Raw genomic sequence first — 19,238 nt, forward strand, 5'->3', positions numbered from 1 at the left:
CCAGGGCGGCCATGCGATCCAAGAGCTTGTTCAGGGAAGAGAGCTCCATTGGATCTAACTGCTCGGCGAGTTCCGAGTTGACGTGAAGATTGCTTTCGATGACCCGAGAAGTCATCATCGGCGCAGCGGCCGAATAGGCGGTCATAAGGAAACCACCTAGCCGGAGAGTTTGGCCGATAGCCAGAGCTCCCTCAGCGATAGTGCCGTCTTTAAAGATGGGACGAGACATCCTTCCTGGTGGCGACGACACAGTGGAACTCTCAATGAAAGCACCAATGTCGGTGTCAAAACCGGTGGATCTCGGGTAGGGGGTCCAGAACTGTGCGTCTAGGCCTGATGGTAACAGGAGGCAAGGGACACGAAATTTTACCCAGGTTCGGGCCCTCTTGATGGAGGTAAAACCCTATGTCCTGCTTGATTAACATTGATGATATGGGTGTTACAAGAGTAGATCTACCACGAGATCAGAGAGGCTAAACCCTAGAAGCTAGCCTATGGTATGATTGTATGTTGTGATTGTTGTCCTACGGACTAAAACCCTTCGGTTTATATAGACACTGGAGAGGGTTAGGGTTACACAAGGTCGGTTACAAAGGAGGAGATATCCATATACGTATTGCCTTGCTTGCCTTCCACGCCAAGTAGAGTCCCATCCGGACACGAGACGAAGTCTTCAATCTTGTATCTTCATAGTCTAACAGTCCGGCCAATGGAGATAGTCCAGCTGTCCGGAGACCCCCTAATCCAGGACTCCCTCAGTGAGGCATAACCATTGTGGCACGTCGACTGGGGAACGTCCCCGTGCAAATCCTCGGGTCCAGCTCCGACACCTTTGATCGACAAAGTCGAGGGAGAATCACCATATCTGCCTCCACAAATCACCACCTGAGTGTCGGGCCACCAAATCTCTCGCCAGCTGTCGCGGCCACTGCACGGGTGACCAACGCCGGCCCGAGCACTCCTGTGTAGGACTCCACCAGCTTCCCATTGACATTGGAGAACATGTCGGCGTAGCAGAGACGAAGACGATTGTTGGCTATAATATTAACCATGATCTTAATCAGCCAAAAGGAAAGGCCACAGCTGCCCCAAACACAGTTTTGTACATATGGAAGAAACTATTCTCATTTGGCACCTCCAAACTTTCATAATGTGCCTGTTGCCCCCTTGTTATGTCAGTCAAGCTCGGCCAGTGCGTCGGACCAATACCAATCAGCTTGCCTGGATGTCTTCTCCAACCTTGACGGAGCTCCGGCGGGCCGTCAGCTCGCCCATCAGTCGGCCTACGTCATCGTACGAAGACCCGCCCTTCTCCACCGTGCTCCTTGCCTTCACGCCGTGGTCCTTGGCCTTCTTCCGGATGGCGTCGCTCTCCATCAACCTCTGGATGGATTCGGCGGTCACCTCGCCGGCAATCACATCGTGGGCCTCGATACCCGACGCATAGTCCTTGGCCCCGATACTGATGCCCACCTTGAGCTGCTCCACGACGAGTGTCTTGTTGTTGAAGTGGTCCCCATACCGCGGCCACGTCGCCATCGGCACGCCGGTGGTCACGGCCTCCAGCACCAAGTTCCAACCGCAGTGTGTCAGAACCTGCTACCTCTTGAGCACTGTGTTGGTTTTCCCCGAAGAGGAAGGGATGATGCAGCAAAGTAGCGTAAGTATTTCCCTTAGTTTTTGAGAACCAAGGTATCAATCTAGTAGGAGGCTACGCGCGAATCCCTCGTACCTGCACAAAACAAATAAATCCTCGCAACCAACGCGATAAGGGGTTGTTAATCCCTACACGGCCACTTACAAGAGTGATATCTAATAGATATGATAAGATAATATTTTTGGTATTTTTATGATAAAGATGCAAAGTAAAATAAAAGCAAAGGAAATAACCAAGTATTAGGAGATTAATATGATGAAGATAGACCTGGGGGCCATAGGTTTCACTAGTGGCTTCTCTCAAGAGCATAGGTATTCTACGGTGGGTGAACGAATTACTGTTGAGCAATTGACAGAGTTGAGCATAGTTATGAGAATATCTAGGTATGATCATGTATATAGGCATGACGTCCGAGACAAGTAGACCGACTCCTGCCTGCATCTACTACTATTACTCCACTCATTGACCGCTATCCAGCATGCATCTAGAGTATTAAGTTCATGGAAACAGAGTAACGCCTTAAGCAAGATGACATGATGTAGAGGGATAAACTCATGCAATATGATGAAAACCCCATCTTGTTATCCCCGATGGCAACAATACAATACGTGCCTTGCTTCCCCTACTGTCACTGGGAAAGGACACTGCAAGATTGAACCCAAAGCTAAGCACTTCTCCTATTGCAAGAAAGATCAATCTAGTAGGCCAAACAAAACTGATAATTCGAAGAGACTCGCAAAGATAACCAATCATACATAAAAGAATTCAGAGAAGATTCAAATATTGTTCATTGATAGACTTGATCATAAACCCACAATTCATCGGTCTCAACAAACACACCGCAAAAGAAGATTACATCAAATAGATCTCCACAAGAGAGGGGGAGAACATTGTATTGAGATCCAAAAAGAGAGAAGAAGCCATCTAGCTAATAACTATGGGCCCGTAGGTCTGAGGTGAACTACTCACACTTCATCGAAGGGGCTATGGTGATGATGTAGAAGCCCTCCGTGATCGATGCCCCCTCCGGCGGACCTCCGGAACGGGCCCCAAGATGGGATCTCGTGGATACATAAAGTTGTGGCGGTGGAATTAGGGTTTTGGCTTCGTATCTGATCGTTTGGGGGTACGTAGGTATATATAGGAGGAAGGAGTACGTCGGTGGAGCAACAGGGGGCCCACAAGGGTGGAGGGCGCGCCTGGGGGGAGGGGGGGTAGGCGTTCCCCCTACCTCGTGGCCTCCTCCTTTGTTTCTTGACGTAGGGTCCAAGTCTCCTGGGTCTTGTTCATTGAGAAAATCATGTTCCCGAAGGTTTCATTCCGTTTGGACTCCGTTTGATATTCCTTTTCTTCGAAACCCTAAAATAGGCAAAAAAACAGCAATTCTGGGCTGGGCCTCCGGTTAATAGGTTAGTCCCAAAAATAATATAAAAGCGGATAATAAAGCCCAATAATGTCCAAAACAGTAGATAATATAGCATGGAGCAATCAAAAATTATAGATACGTTGGAGACGTATCAAGCATCCCCAAGCTTAATTCCTGCTCGTCCTCGAGTAGGTAAATGATAAAAACAGAATTTTTGATGCGGGGTGCTACTTGGCATAATTTTAATGTAATTCTTCTTAATTGTGGTATGAATATTCAGATTTGAAAGATTCAAGACAAAAGTTCATATTGACATAAAAATAATAATACTTCAAGCATACTAACAAAGCAATTATGTCTTCTCAAAATAACATGGCCAAAGAAAGATCATCCCAACAAAATCATATAGTTTACTCATGCTCCATTTTCGTCACACAAGAATGCTCTCATCATGCACAACTCCGATGACAAGCCAAGCAATTGTTTCATACCTTAGCAATCTCAAACCTATAAACTTTCACGCAATATATGAGCGCGAGCCATGGACATAGCACTATGGGTGGAATAGAATATGATGATGGGGGTTATGTGGAGAAGACAAAAAAGGGAGAAAATCTCACATCAACGAGGCTAATCAATGGGCTATGGAGATGCCATGCAACGGATGCACTAGAGCTATAAATGTATGAAAGCTCAACAAAAGAAACTAAGTGGGTGTGCATCCAACTTGCTTGCTCACGAAGACCTAGGGAACTTGAGGAGGCCCATTGTTGGAATATACAAGCCAAGTTCTATAATGAAAATTCCCACTAGTATATGAAAGTGACAAAACAAAAGACTCTCTATCATGAAGATTATGGTGCTACTTTGAAGCACAAGTGTGGCAAAGGATAGTAACATTGTCCCTTCTCTCCATTTCTCTCATTTTTTATTTGGGCCTTTCTCTTTTTTTATATGGCCTCTCTTTTTTTCCCTCACTTTGGACAATGCTCTAGAAAATGATGATCATCACACTTCTATTTATTTACAACTCAATGATTACAACTCGATGCTAGAACAAAAGATGACTCTATATGAATGCCTCCGGCGGTGTACCGGGATATGCAATGAACCAAGAGTGACATGTATGAAAGAATTATGAACAGTGGCTTTGCCACAAATACTATGTCAACTACATGATCATGCTAAGCAATATGACAATGATGAATGTGTCATGATAAACGGAATGGTGGAAAGTTGCATGGCAATATATCTCGGAATGGCTATGGAAATGCCATAATAGGTAGGTATGGTGGCTGTTTTGAGGAAGATATAAGGTGGTTTATGTGTGAAAGAGCGTATCATATCACGGGATTTGGATGCACCGGCGAAGTTTGCACCAACTCTCAATGTGAGAAAGGGCAATGCACGGTACCGAAGAGGCTAGCAATGATGTAAGGGTGAGAGTGCGTATAATCCATGGACTCAACATTAGTCATAAAGAACTCACATACTTATTGCAAAAATCTACAAGTCATCAAAAACCTCGGCACTACGCGCATGCTCCTAGGGGGATAGATTGGTAGGAAAAGACCATCGTGTTGGAAATATGCCCTAGAGGCAATAACAAATTGGTTATTATTATATTTCCTTGTTCATGATAATCGTTTATTATCCATGCTAGAATTGTATTGATAGGAAACTCAGATACATGTGTGGATACATAGACAACACCATGTCCCTAGTAAGCCTCTAGTTAACTAGCTCGTTGATCAATAGATGGTTACGGTTTCCTGACCATCGACATTGGATGTCGTTGATAACGGGATCACATCATTAGGAGAATGATGTGATGGACAAGACCCAATCCTAAGCCTAGCACAAAGATCGTGTAGTTCGTATGCTAAAGCTTTTCTAAATGTCAAGTATCATTTCCTTAGACCATGAGATTGTGCAACTCCCGGATACCATAGGAATGCTTTGGGTGTGCCAAACGTCATAACGTAACTGGGTGGCTATAAAGGTGCACTACGGGTATTTCCGAAAGTGTCTGTTGGGTTGGCACAAATCGAGACTGGGATTTGTCACTCCGTGTGACGGAGAGGTATCTCTGGGCCCACTCGGTAGGACATCATCATAATATGCACAATGTGACCAAGGAGTTGATCACAGGATGATGTGTTACGGAACGAGTAAAGAGACTTGCCGGTAACGAGATTGAACAAGGTATCGGATACCGACGATCGAATCTCGGGCAAGTATAATACCGCTGGACAAAGGGAATTGAATACGGGATTGATTGAATCCTTGACATCGTGGTTCATCCGATGAGATCATCGTGGAACATGTGGGAGCCAACATGGGTATCCAGATCCCGCTGTTGGTTATTGACCGGAGAGTCGTTTCGGTCATGTCTGCATGTCTCCCGAACCCGTAGGGTCTACACACTTAAGGTTCAGTGACGCTAGGGTTGTAGAGATATTAGTATGCGGTAACCCGAAAGTTGTTCGGAGTCCCGGATGAGATCCTGGACGCCACGAGGAGTTCCGGAATGGTCCGGAGGTAAAGATATATATATATGAAGTCCTATTTTGGCCACCGGAAAATGTTCCGGGTTTTTCGGTATTGTACCGGGAAGGTTCTAGAAGGTTCCGGAGTGGGGCCCACCTGCATGGGGGGACCCACATGAACGTGGGTAGTGGGGGCAAGGCCCCACACCCCTGGTCAAGGCGCACCAAGATCCCCCCTTAAAAGGAATAAGATCATATCCCGAAGGGATAAGGTCAAGATCCCTAAAAAGGGGGGATAACAATCGGTGGGGAAGGGAAATGATGGGATTTCTTTCCCCCACCTTTGCTAACGCCCCAATGGACTTGGAGGGCAAGAAACCAGCCCCCTCCACCCCTATATATAGTGGGGAGGCGCATGGGAGCCGCACCCTAGCCCCTGGCGCCTCCCTCTCCCCTCGTAACACCTCTCCCTCTCGCTGAGCTTGGCGAAGCCCTGCCGAGATCCCCGCTGCTTCCACCACCACGCCGTCGTGCTGCTGGATCTCCATCAACCTCTCCTTCCCCCTTGATGGATCAAGAAGGAGGATACGTCTTCCCCAACCGTACGTGTGTTGAACGCGAAGGTGTTGTCCGTTCGGCGCTCGGTCATCGGTGATTTGGATCACGACGAGTACGACTCCATCAACCCCGTTCTCTTGAACGCTTCCGCTCGCGATCTACAAGGGTATGTAGATGCACTCCTCTCTCTCATTGCTAGATGACTCCATAGATTGATCTTGGTGATGCGTAAAATTTTTTAAAATTCTGCTACGTTCCCCAACACATCGCTCGTCCCCGACCACCACTCATAAGGAAGACAATCAAATAACACCTCATGTTTCAAATTTGTTACATAACGTTTACCATACGTGCATGCTACGGGACTTGCAAACTTCAACACAAGCACTTCTCAAATTCACAACTACTCAACTAGCACGACTTTGATATTATTACCTCCATATCTCAAAACAATCATCAAGCATCAAACTTCTCTTAGTATTCAAAACATTCATAGGAATTTTTTTACTAATCTTGTATACCTAACATATTAGGATTATTTAAGCAAACTACCATGCTATTTAATACTCTCAAAATAATCTAAGTGAAGCATGAGAGATCAATAGTTTCTATAAAACAAATCCACCATCGTGCTCTAAAAGATATAAGTGAAGTACTAGAGCAAAACTATATAACTCAAAAGATATAAGCGAAGCACATAGAGTATTCTAACAAATTCCAAATCATGTATGGCTCTCTCAAAAGGTGTGTACAGCAAGGATGATTGTGGTAAACTAAAAAGCAAAAGTTCAAATCATACAATACGCTCCAAGAAAAGCACATATCATGTGGTGAATAAAAATATAGCTCCAAGTAAAGTTACCGATAGAAGTAGATGAAAAGAGGGGATGCCTTCCGAGGCATCCCCAAGCTTTGGATTTTAGGTGTCCTTAGATTATCTTGGGGGTGCAATGGGCATCCCCAAGCTTAGTCTCTTGCCACTCCTTGTTCCATAATCCATCAAATCTTTACCCAACACTTGAAAACTTCACAACAAAAAACTCAAAGTAGAAAATCTCATGAGCTCCGTTAGCGAAAGAAAACAAAAGACCACTTCAAGGTACTGTAGTGAACTCATTATTTATTTATATTGGTGTTAAACCTACTGTATTCCAACTTCTCTATGATTTATAAACTATTTTACTAGCCATAGATTCATCAAAATAAGCAAACAACACATGAAAAACAGAATCTGTCAAAAACAGAGCAGTCTGTAGTAATCTGTAGCTAGCGCAATATCTGGAACCCCAAAAATTCTAAAATAAATTTCTGGACGTGAGAAATTTATCTATTAATTATCTGCAAAACGAATTAACTAAATAGCACTTTCCTAATAAAAATGGCAGCAGTTCTTGTGAGCGCCAAAGTTTCTGTTTTTTACAGCAAGATATCAAGACTTTCCCCAAGTCTTCCCAACGGTTCTACATGGCACAAACACTAATTAAACACAAAAAAACAACCTAAACTGAGGCTAGATAAATTATTTATTACTAAACAGGAGCAAAAAGCAAGGAATATAAATAAAATGGGGTTGCCTCCCAACAAGCGCTATCGTTTAACGCCTCTAGCTAGGCATAAAAAGCAAGGATAAATCTAGGTATTGCCCCATAAAAGCAAGGATGAATCTATTATGAGAGCCACTTATGGATTGCCTACCAAAGATGGCAATACCTAGATCTATTCGTGTTTGTTATGCCTAGCTAGGGGCGTTAAACAATAGCGCTTGTTGGGAGGCAACCCAATTTTATTTTTGTTTCTTGGTTTTTGCCCCTGCTTAGTAATAAATAAATTATCTAGCCTCTATTTTGGTTGTGTTTTTTGTATTTAATTAGTGTTTGTGACAAGTAGAACTGTTGGGAAGACTTGGGAAAAGTCTTATTGAACTTGCTGTAAAAAACAGAAACTTTAGCGCTCATGAGAAATGCTGTCATTTTTATTTGGAAAGTGCTATTTAGTTAATTATTTTTGCAGATGATTAATAGATAAATTCCTCACGTCCAGAAATTTATTTTAGAATTTTTGGGGTTCCATATCTTGCGCTAGCTACAAATTACTACAGACTGTTCTGTTTTTGACAGATTCTATTTTGCATGTGTTGTTTGCTTATTTTGATGAATCTATGGCTAGTAAAATAGTTTATGAACCATAGAGAAGTTGGAATACAGTAGGTATAACACCCATATAAATAAAGAATGAGTTAATTACAGTACCTTGAAGTGGTCTTTTGTTTTCTTTCGCTAACGGAGCTCACGAGTTTCGAAGAGGAAGGGATGATGCAGCAAACTAGCGTAAGTATTTCCCTCAGTTTTTGAGAACCAAGGTATCAATCCAGTAGGAGGCTATGCACGAATCCCTTGTACCTGCACAAAACAAATAAATCCTCGCAACCAACGCGAATAGGGATTGTCAATCCCTACACGGCCACTTATGATAGTGAGATCTGATAGATATGATAAGATAATATTTTTGGTATTTTTATGACAAAGATGCAAAGTAAAATAAAAGCAAAGTAAAAAAGCAAAGGAAATAACTAAGTATTAGGAGATTAATATGATGAAGATAGACCCGGGGGCCATAGATTTCACTAGTGGCTTCTCTCAAGAACATAGGTATTCTACGATGGGTGAACGAATTACTGTTGAGCAATTGACAGAATTGAGCATAGTTATGAGAATATCTAGGTATGATCATGTTTATAGGCATCACGTCCGAGACAAGTAGACCGACTCCTGCCTGCATCTACTACTATTACTCCACTCATGGAGTGCTATCCAGCATGCATCTAGAGTATTAAGTTCATGGAAACAGAGTAACGCCTTAAGCAAGATGACATGACGTAGAGGGATAAACTCATGCAATATGATGAAAACCCCATCTTGTTATCCTCGATAGCAACAATACAATACGTGCCTTGCTGCCCCTACTGTCACTGGAAAAGGACACCGCAAGATTGAACCCAAAGCTAAGCACTTCTCCTATTGCAAGAAAGATCAATCTAGTAGGCCAAACCAAACTGATAATTCGAAGAAACTTGAAAAGATAACCAATCATACATAAAATAATTCAGAGAAGATTCAAATATTGTTCATAGATGGACTTGATCATAAACCCACAATTCATCGGTCTCAACAAACATACTGCAAAAGAAGATTACATCGAATAGATTTTCACAAGAGAGGGGGAGAACATTGTATTGAGATCCAAAAAGAGAGTAGAAGTCATCTAGCTAATAACTATGGACCCATAGGTCTGAGGTGAACTACTCACACTTCATCGGAGGGGCTATGGTGATGATGTAGAAGCCCTCCATGATCGATGCCCCCTCCGGTGGAGCTCCGGAACGGGCCCAAAGATGGGATCTCGTGGATACAGAAAGTTGAGGCGGTGGAATTAGGGTTTTGGCTCCGTATCTGATCGTTTGGAGGTACGTAGGTATATATAGGAGGAAGGAGTACGTCGGTGGAGCAACAGGGGGCCCACGAGGGTGGAGGGCGCATCTAGGGGGGTAGGCGCGCCCCCTACCTCGTGGCCTCCTCCTTTGTTTCTTGACATAGGGTCCAAGTCTCCTGAGTCTTGTTCGTTGAGAAAATCACGTTCCCGAAGGTTTCATTCCGTTTGGACTCCGTATGATATTCCTTTTCTTTGAAACCCTAAAATAGGCAAAAACAACAATTCCAATAATGTCCAAAACAGTAGATAATATAGCATGGAGCAATAAAAAATTATTGATACTTTGGAGACGTATCAGAACCCACCAAGGGTGGGGTGGCTCAGGATCAGCATCTCCGGCACCCAGCCACGGACCATGAAGTCGCGGTCGCCGCTCGCGATCAGGTCGGCGAAGCCTTCGGGCATCCACTCCGAGGATTCTTGGCCTGCGGCGGCGCCAATCACCCACACGAAGTTTAGGCCTGAGAGGCCGAGGGCGCGGGCGAGCTGGTGCAGCTCCGAAAGGAAGAGGCATACATGCCTAGTATGGGTGATGGGTCCAACGATTTGCATTGGTCTCAAACCAATGACATGCATTTCGATAACCATGAGTTCGAGGTGGACGAGGATGGTGAGGGCACTGTCAGCGCACCGAAAGAAAGAGGAGGCAACTACACCAACGAAGAAGACGTCTTGCTATGCACTACTTGGTTGCAAGTGTCGAGGGATCCATCCGTTGGAGGTGATCAAAGTAGAGATGCTTATTGAAACCGGATGAAGGAACACTTTGATCTACGCAACGAGAGTGGAATTGACCGCTCCGCTCGATCTCTTTGCTCCCAGTGGTCGACAATCAACAAGGATTGTCAAAAGTGGGCGGCCGCACAAAAGGCGGTTGACAAGTTGAACCCAAGTGGCACTAATGATGAAGATAGGGTAAGTACCATTTCATCCATGTTCGATCATGGTCATCATGCTTGTTGTTGGTGTTTGTAGTGCTAACTTGTTTTGTTTTTATGTAGTTGAATATTACACAAAACTTGTTCAAAGGAGAGGAGAATAAGAGCAAGAAGGGGAAGATCAAGAAAGGACGACCATTTACCTTGTCTCATTGCTATGAAGCATTGAAGGGTGATGAGAAATGGAAGAAGTATGGATGATTTGGATTTGAGCAACAAACGCAAGTGAACAATTGATTTGGATGATGATGAGGAGGAGGCATCAAGTGATGACGGCAAGAGAAGCCCCACACCAAACTCGGTTTCATACTCGAAGCCAAAACGACCAGATGGGACCAACATAAACACAAAAGAAAAAAAGAAGAGGAAAGGAGATGATGAGCTCAAAAATGCTATGGAAGCTATTGTGAAGCCAAGAAAATAAGTCAACGAGGTGAGGAAGATGTCAAGGAACCAAGATGCCGCGGCCGAGGAGAGGAGGTTGGCGGACGAGGAGAGGAGGGTGGTGGCCGAGGAGAGGAAGGTGGCATTGGAGGAGAGGAAGGTGGGCATGGAAGAGCGATCTAGATTGTTGGAGTGGGAGAAGTACTTATTCTTCTTGGACACATCTATTCTCAATGAGGCACAAAAGGAGTATGTCAATCTTGCCCGTGAAGAAATCTTGATCCAAAAAAGGGCCATGATTCGTGGCATGGGTGATGGTGGCCTTGGCAGCATGGGTGGCGGTGGCCTTGGCTGCATGGGAGGCATCGATGGCTTCGGAGCTACCATGAGGGGCATGGGTGCCATGGGTGGCTTTGGAGCTACCATGGAGACCATGGGAGGCATGGGTGGCTTCGGAGCACCTCCGGGCGCCATGGCCGAATGTCTTTCGGTGTGCCTCACAGACCTTCGCATAAAGACGCCATTGAAAATCTTGCCAACATCTTTCGAGCTTCACATGATGATGCGGTGCCCGGCAATGAAGAGGAGGAGGAAGAATCGTCTTCGGAGTCGGATGAATCGGAGGAAGATGAGGATGAAGACGAGGACGAGGCTTGATTGCTAATGTGCCTTCGTTGGTGTGAACTTTTGTGTCATGAACTTGGTTTGGATTTTGAACTTGGTTGGATGATGTTGTGGACATGAATTTGAATTTGTGGGCATGAACTTTTATGTCATCAACTTGTTTGTGTGATTCAAATTATGCCATGTCTTTGTTTTGAGATGTTTGAAATTCATTTTATATCCAAAATGCAATATATGACATGCGCCGGCTGCTCGCGCACTACATTTTTATGCACTATTGGAGCTACGCGCGCTGCATTTTATCGCAGCTGCTGGAGCCAGCGCTCCCCACCACGCCAAACCAAATGAGCAACACGCTGCAAACTGTTTTTTAGCGCGCCGCGCGTTAGGCGGCTGTGCGTCCAATAATAAAGGCAGCAAGTTTCTGGCTGTCGTAGCAAATATCGCCATCGGATCTGACTGGCCACTAATATGCCAAAAGGAAAGTCCAAAGCTGAAGAAACTATTCTCATTTGGCACCTCCAAACTTTCACAATTTGCCTGTTGCCCCTTGTTATATCAGTCAAGCTCCGCCACTGTGTCGGACCAATACCAATCAGCAGCTGGCCTGGATGTCTTCTACAACCTTGACGGTGCTCCGGCGGGCCGCCAGCTCGTCCATTAGCCGGCCAACGTCATCGTACGAGGATCCTCCCTTCTCCATCTCGCTCCTTGCCTTCAGACCGAGGTCCTTAGCCTTCTTCTGGATGGCGTCGCTCTCCATCAACCTCTGGATGGACTCCGCGATCACCTCGCCGGCGATCACCTCGTGGGCCTCGATGCCTGACGCGTAGTCCTTGGCCCCGATGCTGACGCCCACCTTGAGCTGCTCCACGACGAGCGTCTCGTTGTTGAACTGGTCCGCGTACCGCGGCCACGTCGCCATCGGCACGCCGGCGGTCACGGTCTCCAGCACCGAGTTCCAGCCGCGGTGTGTCACGAACCCACCGAGGGCGGGGTGGCTCAGGATCAGCATCTGCGGCGCCCAGCCACGGACCATGAAGCCGCGGTCGCCGCTCGCGATCAGGTAGGCGAAGCCTTCGGGCATCCACTCCGAAGAGCCTTGGCCTGCGGCGGCGCCGATCACCCACACGAAGTTCAGGCCTGAGAGGTCGAGGGCGCGGGCGAGCTGGTGCAGCTCCGCCGGAGCGAACCTGGTCAGTGTGCCGAAGGAGACGTACACCACCGAGCCGGCCGGCTTGGCGTCCAGCCACCGGAGACAGCTGCTCGCGTCCGGCGAGGGCACGTCGATGCCTCTCACAGCCATGTCCTTGCTGGCGAGGGCCACCGGCCCGACGAGCCACACGCGCCGGCCGAGCGTCTTTTGGAAGTGCTCGACATAGTCCCGCTCGAGGTCGTGGAAGCTGTTGAACACCTCGCCGAAGCTCCTCTAGTCGGCGGCGTTCATGCTTTTGAAGAACTCCCAGTGCCACGGCCTCTTCGCCGGGTCCAGCATCTGGCTCCGCCTCAGCTCGACGCGGTGCGGCAGCTCCGGCAGCAAAACGAGGGCGTCGGGGTCGTCGGGGGCGTTCTCCAGCGGGTTGTGCCGCAGCATGCTGTCGCTGCAGGCGCGCGCGAACATGCTGCTGCCGAGGAACGCGATGCGCGGGACGCCGCGCTCCGCGGCGGCGTCGACGGACCAGTAGAAGAAGCTGTCGGACACGACGGCGTCGGTGCGGTGGTCGGCCAGGAACCGGTCGAAGGTCTCCCGGAGAAGCCTGACCGCTTGGTAGAACTTGTCGCGGTCGTCCTGGGACGCGAGGGCCGTGCCGTTCTCGACGCCCGGCGGGAGCCCGACGTCTGGGAAGGGCACGACGGCGATGTCGATGGCCGGGGAGCCAGTGCCGGCGAAGGCGTCGTTGGCCCGGTCGACGGCAGAGCGGATGATAGCGGCGTTGACGGGCGTGGTGAGGATGGTGCACCTGACGCCGCGGCCGGCGAAGAGCGCGGCCATGTCGGCGATAGGGATGAGGTGGCCGGACGCCAGGAACGGGAAGAAGAGGATATGCAGCGGCTCGTCGCGGACAGCCATGGCCGGCGAGCTAGCCGCGTCCCGTGACCGACAGAAAGCACTACGGCCGGCGTGGAGGAGATAGATCGAGTACAGATGCAGATCAGACACAAGCCTCGGTGCGATTAAGATGAGAGTCGTGTAGAGGGCTATTTATAAAGTCATACGTAAAAGTTTGGGCTCTCGTTGTCTGATGGGCCCTGGGCCGTAGGCATAGCCCGCAAGTCCGGTGGTGAGCGGGAGAAGTGGCTTCAGGCTTGGTGATCTCCGTCTTCCAGAAGCGAAGCGTTTGGAGTGACGTTCAAGATTTTGGTACTCCCACTGTTCACGCAGACATTTCAGACATTGTGCACAACAATTTAATTTCAGTTGTATGAAACAACTTACAAAAATGAAGGGAGGGAGTACTTTGTTTGATGGATCTTGTTAGGCTGCTTTCAATGCATGGGTGCTTAGATGAGGTGCTAAGCATATTAAAAAGTTTAGCAACTAATGTCCATAATACATAGGTGCTTCACTTGTTGGTGTTAAGCTCTCTTCATTTAATGCTTTAGCAACTAAGCTATTTCATGCATTGGTGGATTTCTTTCATTTAATTGTTTTTGTCTAGGTTCGCGTGCTTAGCATTAGTTCTTCCTGGGGTCACTAAACTCACTTCTCTTCTTTTTATTACCTTACCACATCAGATTTTTTGCCTACGTGGCAGCCTTAGCACCTGTATAAGGTGGAGCATTGGGAGGGGCCTTAAAATGGGAAATACACTTGTGTTCCTGGTGGTATATGCACCCTATATGGGGATTTATTTTTAATTTTTTAATAAAAAGTCAAAATAGGTAAGAACTATTTTGACAAAATACTTGACTTACTTTTGCACTAGTATAAAAATCCCAACGAAAAAAAAACAAAAGTTGACCTCACAGCAAAAAAAACAAAATTTATTTGCTACTATAGATCACTATTCACACTATTTTAGCCAAACATTTGTCTTTTTTGAAAAGAAGTCAAAGGAATATTTTTTTCGTGGATTTTTTCTCACGAATACAATAGAAGATCAAATTTATTTCAAAAATATTTTCAGGAATTTTTAACTTTTTGTTGAATTACTAATTTTTTTCCCATATAGAGTGCATATGTCCCCATAGACTAAAAGTTCCCCTCCGCCTTAGAATATGCTATAACGTTGACAAATCCACTCAATCTGCAATGGTTCCGATGTATCGTAATGATTATTTTTACAAATTAAATTAGTCACTGTCTGTTTCTGTCATCGAAGAAAAAAAACCACTCTTATCATGACAATCTTCCCCAAGGCAAACATAACAGATGTGGAAAAAAACATCCATGGCGATATTCATTTTTAGACCGCAAAGCATATACAGCAATGTTCACTGTTATTGTGGCTTAAAAAGTGTCACCGTCATTTTCTTGAGATGGTCATCGAATTGAATGGAATTGTAATTAATTATATGCATCATTCAGTAAGCTTGGACTATATATGTAGACAAACCATCAGCGTATCTACAGACGTAAACACCTATTTTTGTGAGGCCGGAAAACACACATGTTAGGAAGCGTTTTGGATGAAATACTTGCTCATATAAAGTACTATAATTTGTAGATTTTGGGCGTTTCCACATTTTTGGCACACTTGAAACCATAAATGGATAAATGTTTGTGATGCAAATGTGTGCAAAAATAGTCTTAGCTATCTTGGTTTTCCATCAATCCATTCGGAATTCCATCAAAAACAAAATCCTACATGTGGGGTTCAGATGCCCAACATACAAAGTTATCTATGCGAAGACTATAGATGTTGCATTTACCTGTGCAAATCTTTATTTTAGTTCCTTCCTCCCTTAGAGCATCTCCAACAGCCGCCCAATGTGTGGCGCGTTAAAAATTACTTTGCAGCACGCACATCGTCTGGTTTGGCGTGGCGGGTAGCGCTGGCTCCAGCAGCCGCGCTAAAATGCAAGGCGCGTAGCTTCAAAAGCGCGTTAAAATACAGCGCGCGTGACTCTCGCACAAACAACATATGTGCTCCAAACACAAGCAAAAAGATCAAACACAAACAAAATAAATCAACAATAAATAGTTTTAATTTTGTTTATTACAACTCAAACAAATAGTTTATCATTCAATACAATAAATAGTTCAAAAATACAACATCAAACGCACAAATCATGACGCTCTTTGTCGGCCATTCTAAACCCACCACTGTGACGCCCCCGATTCAATCGTACACTAATCATGCACGCAAATGTGTACGATCAAGATCAGGGACTCACGGGAAGATATCACAACACAACTCTACAAATAAAATAAGTCATACAAGCATCATAATACAAGCCAGGGGCCTCGAGGGCTCGAATACAAGTGCTCGATCATAGACGAGTCAGCGGAAGCAACAAAATCTGAGTACAGACATAAGTTAAACAAGTTTGCCTTAAGAAGGCTAGCACAAAGTGGGATACAGATCGAAAGAGGCGCAGGCCTCCTGCCTGGGATCCTCCTAAACTACTCCAGGTCGTCGTCAGCGGGCAGCACGTAGTAGTAGGCACCTCCGGTGTAGTAGGGGTCGTCGTCGACGGTGGCGTCTGGCTCCTGGACTCCAGCATCTGGTTGCGACAACCAGAAAGGAAGGAAAAGGGGAAAAAGGGGGGAGAAAGCAACCGTGAGTACTCATCCAAAGTACTCGCAAGCAAGGAACTACACTACATATGCATGGGTATATGTGTCAGGAGGCCATATCAGTGGACTGAACTGCAGAATGCCAGAATAAGAGGGGGATAGCTAATCCGGTCGAAGACTACGCTTCTCGCCGCCACCGTCTTGCATCAAGTAGAAGAGAGTAGATTGAAGTCCTCCAAGTAGCATCTCCAAGTAGCATCTCATAGCATAATCCTACCCGGCGATCCCCTCCTCATATCCTTGAGGAAGAGCGACCACCGGTTATATCTGGCACTTGGAAGGGTGTGTTTTATTAAGTATCCGGTTCTAGTTGTCATAAGGTCAAGGTACAACTCCAAGTCGTCCTGTTACCGAAGATCACGGTTATTCGAATAGATTAACTTCCCTGCAGGGGTGCACCACATAACCCAACACGCTTGATCCCATTTGGCCGGACACACTTTCCTGGGTCATGCCCGGCCTCGGAAGATCAACACGTCGCAGCCCCACCTAGGGAAAACAGAGAGGCCAGCACGCCGGTCTAAACCTAAGCGCACAGGGGTCTGGGCCCATCGCCCATAGCACACCTGCACGTTGCGTGGGCGGCCGGAAGCAGAACTAGCCCCCTTAATACAAGAGCAGGCTTACGTTCCAATCCGGCGCGCGCCGCTCCGTCGCTGACGTCTGAAGTGCTTCGGCTGATACCACGACGTCGGGATACCCATAACTACTCCCACGTAGATGGTTAGTGCGTATAGGCTCGTAGCCGACTCAGATCAAATACCAAGATCTCGTTAAGCGTGTTAAGTATCCGCGAACGCCGAACAGGGCCAGGCCCACCTCTCTCCTAGGTGGTCTCAACCTGCCCTGTCGCTCCGCCACAAAGTAACAGTCGAGGGCCGTCGGGAACCCAGGCCCACCTCTACCGGGATGGAGCCACCTGTCCTTTCAGCCCCCTTATCCGAATCACTTGCGGGTACTCAATGAGCTGACCCGACTTTAGTCACCATCTGTATAGTATGTATGTATGTATAGTATATACCCGTGATCACCTCCCAAGTGATCACGGCCCGATAGTATAGCAAGGCAGACTGACAAGAATGTAGGGCCAATGATGATAAACTAGCATCCTATACTAAGTATTTAGGATTGCAGGTAAGGTATCAACAGATGTAGCAACAATGTCAGGCTATGCATCAGAATAGGATTAACGGAAAGCAGTAACATGCTACACTACTCTAATGCAAGCAGTATAGAATAGAATAGGCGATATCTGGTGATCAAGGGGGGGGGCTTGCCTGGTTGCTCTGGCAAGAAGGAGGGGTTGTCAACTCCGTAGTCAAACTGGGCAGCAGCAGCGTCGGTCCCGTAGTCTACCGGAGAGAAGAGGGGGAAGAAACAATGAATACCAATTAAACAGATGCATATCGATGCATGACAAGACAAGAAGCGATGCTAGGTGTGCCCTAACGTGGGATAAGGTGGTACTGGTTAAGGGGGGAATCATCCGGGAAAGTATTCCCGGTGTTTCGTGTTTTCGGGCAGGGGAGCCGGAGGGGGAAAGTTGCGGGTTCGATAGGTTAGGGGGGTGTGGCGGACGAACGGACAGCGTATCCGGAATCGTCTCGTCGTTCTGAGCAACTTTCATGTTGAAAATATTCTAATCCGAATTACGGATTAAAAGATATGATTTACTAAAGATTTTATTAATTTCTGAAATTTAATTAATTATTTAATTAATTTGGAAAATGGATTTATGACGTCAGCATGATGTCATGCTGACTGTCAGCAGTCAACAGAGTTGACTTGGTCAACCTGACAGGTGGGTCCCGTTCGTCATTGACTGTTTAGTCTAATTAATGTTTAGCTAATCTAATTACTGTTTAATTAAACTAATTAGTTAATTAGGTTAATCTAATTATGATTAATTAACTTAATTAATTCCTTAATTAATTAATTAATTTAATTATTATTTATTTATTTAATATATATTTTTTTAATTCCTTTTTTTTATAAAACCGTTCTGGGGCTGGGGCCCGCATGTAAGTGGCCCAGGGCCTTAACGGGCGATGGGCGTTCGGGCGCAGGGGCTCACGGGCGCATGCCCGAGGGAACGGACCCGCGCGGTGCCGCTGGATCCAGCGGGGCGGCCGACGGAGGCCACGGCGGGGCTCAGCCGGGGAAGGCTGGCGCGGGTGTGCGGGCGTTGTGGCCGGTGCCGGGGTGGTTGCGTGCGGGCACGCACAGCAGGCGGCGGGCGCGAGCAGCAGGGGGGCGACGGGCGTCGTGGCTGCGGCTGGATGGCGTTGGTCGCGCGCGGGGGAGCGCACGGGAGTGCATGGGCGCGCGCTCTGGGTCGAGCAGGGGCGAACGGGGTGCGACAGAGGAGGAGAGGAGGAGATCGGGGCCTCACCACGTCCGTGGGGTCTAGGCAGTGGGCGTGAGGAGGAGGACGGAGACGTCGCGGACGGAGTGGAGGCAGGCCGGCGAGGAGGAGGAAGCAGACCGGCGAGGAAGTCCGGCGAGGTCCAGGCGGCCGCTCGGTGGCTCCGGTGACGGCGTCGGGGAGGCAGGGTCGAGGTAGCTTCGGGCGGGGTTCACCGACGGCGCGGTCGTGGACAGGGTGGCGAGGTGGCGGGGGACCGGTAGGGCGACGGGCCACGGCGTCGAGCGGCGGGAGTGCCAGCCGCTGTCGGGGCGCAGGCGAGGCGGCTGGGCGGCGTCGGGTTGGGCGCCGGCATCGGGCTCAGGGGATCTGGCGGGGAAGAGGACGACGAGGAGCTCCGGCGACGGGGTGGCTCCAGCGAAGTAGTGGCGGGATGAGGCGCGACGGTGGGGCGGGGCTCGATCCAGAATCGGGATCGGGCGAGGGAGAGGGAGCGGAGTGGATCGAGAGGTGGGGAAAAGTGGGGATCGTGGGGGTTAGGGTTCGGTCAGTGGACCGAGGGGGTTAAGTGGGGTGGCCGGCTGGGCCTGGTGGGTTGGCCCAGTGGGGTTGATGGCCTGCTGGGCC

At 47.5% G+C, this 19,238-nt stretch overlaps 2 pseudogenes; both read right to left on the reverse strand.

Moving 5' to 3' along the window:
* Nucleotides 1-1,212: 1,212 nt before the first annotated feature.
* LOC119300193 lies at nucleotides 1,213-10,111 on the reverse strand (annotated as a pseudogene).
* Nucleotides 10,112-11,936: 1,825 nt separating this feature from the next.
* Nucleotides 11,937-13,663, reverse strand: LOC119303504 (annotated as a pseudogene).
* Between the last annotated feature and the right edge of the window lie 5,575 nt (nucleotides 13,664-19,238).

Source organism: Triticum dicoccoides, chromosome 5A, assembly GCF_002162155.2.
Source record: "Triticum dicoccoides isolate Atlit2015 ecotype Zavitan chromosome 5A, WEW_v2.0, whole genome shotgun sequence".
Lineage (NCBI taxonomy): Eukaryota > Viridiplantae > Streptophyta > Magnoliopsida > Poales > Poaceae > Triticum > Triticum dicoccoides.